Source organism: Pipra filicauda, unplaced genomic scaffold (genome assembly GCF_003945595.2).
Source record: "Pipra filicauda isolate LSUMZ 115617 unplaced genomic scaffold, ASM394559v2 scaffold281_size1565311_pilon, whole genome shotgun sequence".
NCBI lineage: Eukaryota > Metazoa > Chordata > Aves > Passeriformes > Pipridae > Pipra > Pipra filicauda.
Window position 1 is genome coordinate 1,208,986 of NW_024104400.1, and position 7,784 is coordinate 1,216,769.

The following is a 7,784-nucleotide window of genomic DNA, read 5'->3' on the forward strand; positions in this document are numbered from 1 at the left end:
TGCTACACATTTTTATCAAATAGAGGGACTTAATTTTTATTTTTCTTCCACATAAAGCCAGCGAAATCCTGCATGTTAATACTTCAAGAAAATAAACTTGTGTAAAGATTTGCCTATCCAAAGTACAGTATAATTTAAATTTAAATCCCTCGGAAACCCAAAGCACTGTGTTTATAATATGAGAACAGCGGGCAGTCATGCCCTTGACTGGAGGGCATGTCATCCAGTCCTCTCCTTCTCTGCAAAACCATCAGCCTGGCAGTAGTGACAGATGAACAGCTTACCATTAATTTCTCCTCTTTCATGCCTTCAATCCAAATGGTGCATATTCTCCACAGGGAGGCATCAAGGTCTTTGCCTTTATTTCTCTTGCATACTCGCACTGACTTATAAATCAAGTGCAGATAAGAAGAGAGGGCAAATATCAATTTTTTTTTTTTTTTTTTTTTTTTTTTTTTTTCCTGGCCAGTGCCCACTGGCACAAAACTGAGCTTTGACTGAAAGGTTCTTCAAATCTTTCTGTGATTCACAGGCAAGGGAGGGCTCCACGAGGACAAAACAACAAAGGAAATTTGAGACAGAGGATTTGTATATCTTGGCTTCAGAAATTAGAAGCCTCCTCTCCACGATGTTTAAAAATATGGGTTAGGAAAAAAAAATGGAATTAAGAAAAAAAAAAGAAAAGTGAATCTAAGTTGTTATTACTTTATTGAAATAAATCTTTGTGGAATATAAACCAGGCAGTCACTGGAGCAGCTCTAATCAGCATCTTGTGTTTTCCCCAAGCAGGCTGAATTTTGGGGGGGTGTCTCTCCTCTTTGCCACTGAAGCAATTCAATCCTTCAGAACACGTTGGCTTCTGCCGTTACTTTGTGGCATTAATGATTAGGGTTTGTCTCACTGAAAAAAAAAGTAAGAAATCTTATTTCAATTTAAAATACAAAGGGCCAGATCTCCATCCCATGCAAACCTGCAGAGCTCCATGGGCTCATGTGCAGCTCTGCTGACTGACAGTCACAGAAAACTGTCTGTCTGGGACAGAAAATTGTCCCACAACGTTTTTTAACTACAGTGGAGAGAAGTTCAGTGCTTTATTAACTATGTTTTCTTCGAAGCTGCTACTGCATCTTTCAAAGTTCAAAGAAAAAATATCTTTTAATAAGTTTCACAAATCATCTGAGTTTCTGTGATTTTGGGAGTTTGTTAGAGACTTAGATACTAATTCTGTAACCAACCCTCCAATGCAATGAGGGGATGTGGGTCTTCCTCCTCCAGCTCTCATTTTCTTTTGGTGCATTACTAGAAGAATTTGCTATTCAGTTGCAACAAATTGATCTTGCATTTAAAACATATATTAAATCATTGGTGTGAGTGATGCAACTTTATTACGTGTCAGGAAAAAAATCTATATTATGATAGTTGTTGACAAATGATAATATTATTTTCCAGCTAAGCACGAGGTGTTAATGCTGCTAAATGGCTGCAAATGTTGACGTTAAAGGCTGCCTGCTGGCCATTTCCAGGTGACATATCTGGGGATTTGGGGCTATTTCATTTTCCAGCCTTTTTTAAGGCTTCAGGCCCCATCCATAAATTACAGCTGATGACAAAAGTGGAAGCTAACAGTGGCAAAATTAGGCCCACAGGCAAAATAATTATATATACAGCCTTTAGCAGTGAGGGAGAAAGCCATCAATCAGCCCCCAATTATTCACTAGTTAATCAGCTCTGCCCTTCCTTTATTGAAGGGTTACAGTGTAATTAAGTTGGCAGCATCCTTTTAATTCATCAAACATACAACACATGGCGGTGTTTGCTGCAATCAGGGGACAGCACCTTTGTGTGCCTGACCCCTGGCTCTGCTGCAGGAGAGGGGGAAACTTCAGAGGTAAGAGAGACTATTTCTGTGAGAGCAGAGAGGGTGGGCAGGGCTTTCCCACCATCCCACGTGCCTGCACCAACTCCAGAAAACTTGTATTAATTGGGTTATTCACACATCACCCAGGGCAGGTGGTTCTAGACCGCGGCATTTATGGATTTAACATCCTTTTCCCAGCAATCCCTCCCTGATAACGAGATCCAAACATCCCCCTGGGGCCCCTGGATTGATGGGGGACCACGACAGACAGAGCGGCCCCTTCCAGGCCAGCAAAGCAAACAGCCAATGGATTCATCTCTCCATGAAATATTTTTGTGGAAACCGCGTTTCAGGAAACAACAGAAGCAGCTCTTTGAAGGCAGAACGTAGTTTTGTATCCTCTCTCAAATTAATGACACTGGATTTTATATTATACAGCAGATTAGTATTTTCAGTGGCTTTTTGCCAGTAAGGAAGTATTTGGATATTGATTTTTATCTCACCAGTAATGGAAATAACTCAAGATATTGCACTTCTCTATCCATGCTGAATTTTAACCTGTGGATGCCCTCAATGGCTCTGGCTTTGCCTTGGATGTAAACCCCAGTAATGCCATTTATTGTGCATGTCATTTTCTTCCTATATTTACCTGACCATAAATCTGTTTTCCTGCCACATCCACTTCCTGCTCACGGCATCCTCAGAGATGGTGAATGTCCTGGGTGTCCTTCCTACCTTGCAGAATAGATTCAGAATTATTTATTCATAAACAAGCTCTGTGTTTCTAACCTGCTTGTAATAATGAAGTTTTATACAATCCTGGGCTCTGCTGCATGATGTGGGCAAACAAACCCAAACCCCTCGACATCTGAATGCACTGGGAATATCAATGTTAAGAAGCATTGGATCTTGGACAAAAATCTTTATTGCTCTCCAAGTACAAGAGCATTGTCCTTCTGGGCACTTTTTAAATGGTTATTTTACCTCATTCAATCTGATTGAAGACATTGGGAAGTTTCTCACTGTAAATAAAAATACCTTTCCCATAGATACAAAAAAATCGCATTTTATTCTATTTTTGTTGTTTCAGTGTGTTTTTCTTTGGAGGAGAAACACACACAAAAGGATCACATCTCTACCCCCAAATCTCCAGGACACCAAGGGCACAGTCTGGGGCAAATCTGGCCAATAATCATCAGCATCACCAAAGACTGACAATGATGCAACAGGAGTGTTAAACATCATTTGTGTTATTCTCCCTTCCAGTAGTTTTGCCCCACCAGACACCCAATAATTTCACAATGTTCCACATTCTCTGGAATTCAGAGCTCAGACCAAGAGAGGAAGGACAGAAGGTGGGAACATTAACCCTCCTGGCCAGGAACTGTTATCATCTTGTGATCAACACACGTTGCCCCAACAGCTCAGGGAATCTGATATTCTGAAGTCACTTTGGATTTTTGGCCACTAAATATCCATATGGACAACACGCCACTGTCTTAGTTCAGGAATCAGCTTGGTCTGCCAGATCCTTTGGAAGGAGAACTCTCCCTGAGAGCCACTTGCAGAGATTTTGGGTGCCAATCACCTCTACCACGGTCCACTCTCCTGACAGAACTGGCCCAAGAGCCACCAAAGAATCTGCCCCAGCAAAGAAATTTCCACAAACTAACAGCTACATCCTTGCTAATAAACCACCAGACTCGACAATTTATTTGTCTCCTGGTTGTGCTCGCGCATCTTTTTTACTATTTGGGGATTTGGACTCTTTTTTTTTTTTTTTTTTTTTTGTGACAGAAACTTGGGCTGCCCAATTTGGGTGCTGCATTATCTCGATGTCCCCGAGCATCATCATCTCCTGGAGCCAACGTGTGCCATATTGCAGTCAAGCCCAGGCAGAACTCAGCAACAATCATGTCAGCAGAGAGTTTTTCACAATGAGATTGTATCTGTTTGTTATTGAGGGTCATTGAATCCCGTCTGTCAGGGTGATGTTATTGAATAGGTTCAAGTAATAGTTTGTGCTGATTATCAGAAAATATGTTTAAGAACTGTCACTCTGTTTATATCTTTCAGGGTTGCATTTGAATTATGCAGATAAGTGGGATCAAGAGGTGTAATGCAGCAAAGTACAATTCCTGATAGAAGCTGAAAAATAAAGTTTGCATCAAATTATCTATAAAAAAAGGGACTTTGTACATGCCTGTTCTGTTTAAACTGTAAAAGACTGAATGTACAAAAAGCACATTTAGATTTCTTGTTGTTAAGCACTCAGCATGTTTCCAGATGACAAAAAATGACACACACAAAAAAAATCTTCAGTATTGTTGTGAAAAGTTGCACAGGAACAAAAATAATTTTTTGCAAGTGTGTTCATTTGAATTTTAGAAAGATTCAAAAAAATTATTCCAGCAGGTCAAGGAATTCCACAGTCAATTATTCCGCAGTCAGGGAAAACACTTTTTGTGGACAAAATGAATGTTAAAAAAGTGCCAACTGCAATTTTTAATTCTGCAATAAAACTTTTCCTAGCAGTGAATAAGAACTTAAACCACATCCTTTTTTTTCCTAACCATCTAATTTTGCCATTCTAATATACAATTTCAAATTCACTGCATCTTGGTTAATTAAATAAACTATCCAGTTGGAAAAAAAAGCAGACAATCCAGTGTGTCTGCTGGAGCTGAACAGTCTGTTGTGATTGTATATATTATTTTATTTGAATAACATTTTGGTTTTATGTATTTTCTATTGTGAATATTTTAGTCGTGTTCTCATGAATGTTTTCACGGGCAATTTTTAAGTAATAAGATAATGAATTGTGTGGAAATATATAATAATATAACATAATAAAATAAGATATTATGTGGAAATTTATTCTCTTGGCTCTTGGGCTTGGATATTACACTGGGGTATAACCAGAAGCAGCACTGGCACTGCCATTGGTTTTCCAGCGAAGACACTGGACTTTGGTTAAACACATATTTTTTTCTATTGCTGATAATAATTATAATTGCTGATATCACCCTCTTGCTCAGCAGAATTTGGAAGAGTCCTCTCTAACTGCTACTTTTTAGTGATAATTGTTCCTGAGAATAAAACAAAGTCATGTATTACATTGCTTAGAGAAACAAAAAATAAAATATGAAAATTCAGTCATCTTCAGGGCTTAAATAATGAAAAATAGATCTTATTTAGGGTACACAATCATAGCCTCTGTCTAGATATTCATATTTACTTATGCAGACACCAAATGAATTTGACTGCACTTACTAATAGTTCCCAAGATAACTTTGAAACTAAATATATTTTCTGTGGTAGAGATACTGAGGATAGAGTGGAATGAGAGGAAGAGATGCCTTGAAGCAAAAACACATTTCAGCTATCCATTAATAGTCTGGAAAAGAGATTATTTGGAACAGTCGTGAAGACAAAACAATTATCAATGTGGAAATTGAATATTTAGAATAACCTCTGAACAGTCACGGAACAAGCACCAAAATTCATGTTTTTGTGTGAACAATAAAAACGACATTTTACCTGACTTCCTAAGCACACAGCTTGAAATGATTGAGGAAAACTAAACTTCCTCATGGAGAAATGAAGAGGAGGAAAAGCAGACTGAGATGTGGAAGTGAATTCTGTGCTTTGGTTGGCACACGAGGTAGAACGGGCACAAAGTTTTTTACACAACAGTTTTTCACCTGTTGGTCCCGGGACAAAAATATCACCTTTATGTGACCTCTACCGAAAAACAGAACCCAGGAAACGTATTTTTTAAAAGGATGAGAGCTACAAAACCTCTATGGAATGGGTATGTCCATGGCCAACGTTACATCACACCGGCCAATCCATCCCAAGATTCCATGATCCACAGCTGGGAACAACAGGCATGAGCAACAACAAGAGCTGACAATGGAAGGAGGCAGAAAACTCTGCATTCTCTCTGCATAAACTCCAAGGGGAATATTGAGCTGAAAATCCACATTATAAACATAAAATGGTTGTGTGGCTCTTGAGAGAGGATTTTTCTTTGCATTCCCCCTGCAAGAATGTGTTTCAGCCTAATGCATTGGATTCATTTGTTTTGTGGAGTGGAGCTAATGGGATGAAGATAAAGTGACTTCCAGGCAGAAAACCTTGTTAATCAAAACCAATTTGGGCCACTTGTACGCGTTGTTCTGACTTTCTGAGTTGGAACATCCATTTTTCACAACAACCCCGCGTGCCTGCAATGAAAAAATCACCATGTGTTTCATTTTGGGATGCCTACTCAGACTGTGTTAATGTTTTTATGACCTATAGACAGATCTTCCCTCCCTAAAACAAAAGCCTCTTACCTTTGGGAAAGACTTCTTTCTGCTTTAAAGTCCATTTCCAAGATGGAGCTAGGAATGGATTTATTTCTTGACCTGTTTTGCAGAAATTTGAGGAACCTTGGTTGCCTACTGGAAACCAAGTTCACATCCTGGGGAGAATAAAATTGAGAAAAATCACATAAAAATGTGTTTAAAGCAGAATGTGGGTGTTCATAGTACCTTAATGATTAGCAGTTGCATGGTTTTAATATGTTATCTTAAAAGACAAGGTGCCACCACAGAGGAAGGCACCAGAATAAAGTGGCCAATAAGCATTTTGATCTCTTTGGAAATGGCATATTTTCCACAAATTATTTGGAATATGTGCCACAATAAAAGCCACCCAGGAGGAGAGACTGTTGACATAAAAAAACAAGGCAACAATCACTAATGAAGCATTGAAACATTGGTGAGAAGTAAATATAAATTTACCAGGAAGGCTTATTAGCAGTAGAAGCAGAAAGGTGTTGAAGGCAGTGTCTTGCATTTGTGTAAAACGCATAAATTAATGAATTCTTCATGGAAGCCTTTTTTATTCTGATTAATAAATCCTATTTCACCATTAAAACCCCCCAAAAAATCTCTATCCTCTTCCACACATCAGTGCCTCTCTTTACCTTATTTTCTCTTTGCCCTTGTTCTTGGGAAGTAGAGAGGCTGCTTTAAGCCAGGCCTGTGCAAATTTATCACCTGTAAGCCTTCCTGGGCCCTCTTTTCTTCCCAAATTCAGACAAACCAATTGTCAGATTGTCCGTGTTCAACTCAGACACGTGTGAAGCTCTTTAGTCGAGGGTTTTAGATCTCCATCTATTTGTAGTTCCTCAACGCTGGGTTAAAATCTCTGAGCAAGACCAAAAATCTGCTCAAAGAGGGAGCAAATTAAGTCAACAGAAAGTTTTGCAAAGTTTCAAATGAATTATTAAATCACCTTCTGCAGTCCACAGCAAGAAACCCAAACCTGCCCTGGGGATTTCAAACTCCAGTGAGCTTGGGCAGTGCTCTGCATCCCTAACAAGTCTCATAGTCAGACCAAGGGGCTTCTTTGTGGACCTTTCTTTTCCATGCACCACTCTAGTAAACACATCCCTTTTTATCCCACTTACTTTTGTTTGCGTGGTCCATGTATTTCTTTATCTGTGTTTTCAAATGCTGTTAAACTCCCCTCAGTATTTCTGAAGAAAGTCTGGATCTCAGTAACTCGGTATTCCCGAGGCAACCTGCAATAACAACCAGCTCAGGATTGCAAGGGATACCCGGCCAGGAAAGGGATTTCATTTCTAGTGGGCAATTGCAAACAACAAGGGAAATATTATTTTTTTAAATTAAGATAAATACCTTAATGGTGTACTATTAAAATAATGTGCCCAGCTTACACAGACCTGAAAAAAGAGGCTCCTATCAAGTTTTCCCTCCTTAGGGAAACGTTCTTGTTACCAGCACAGGAACATTAATCACACAGAGCCCTGGTGGAGTCACTCTTGAAAAACAGGCCCTTTGTCCCCGTTTGTCTGGAAGCTCCTCTTCCTCACAGTCACCAACTTCCAGCTCTGCCACCTCCCAGTTCCTTC

General features: G+C 39.3%; 1 long non-coding RNA gene across 1 annotated transcript; it reads right to left on the bottom strand.

The window, feature by feature from the left end:
- Nucleotides 1-691: 691 nt before the first annotated feature.
- LOC113990288 lies at nucleotides 692-5,623 on the bottom strand. Its single transcript, XR_003541591.2, has 3 exons — nucleotides 5,399-5,623; nucleotides 2,508-2,589; nucleotides 692-900 (listed from the first exon to the last, which is right to left on the bottom strand). It is a non-coding gene; the product is annotated as an uncharacterized LOC113990288 (long non-coding RNA).
- Between the last annotated feature and the right edge of the window lie 2,161 nt (nucleotides 5,624-7,784).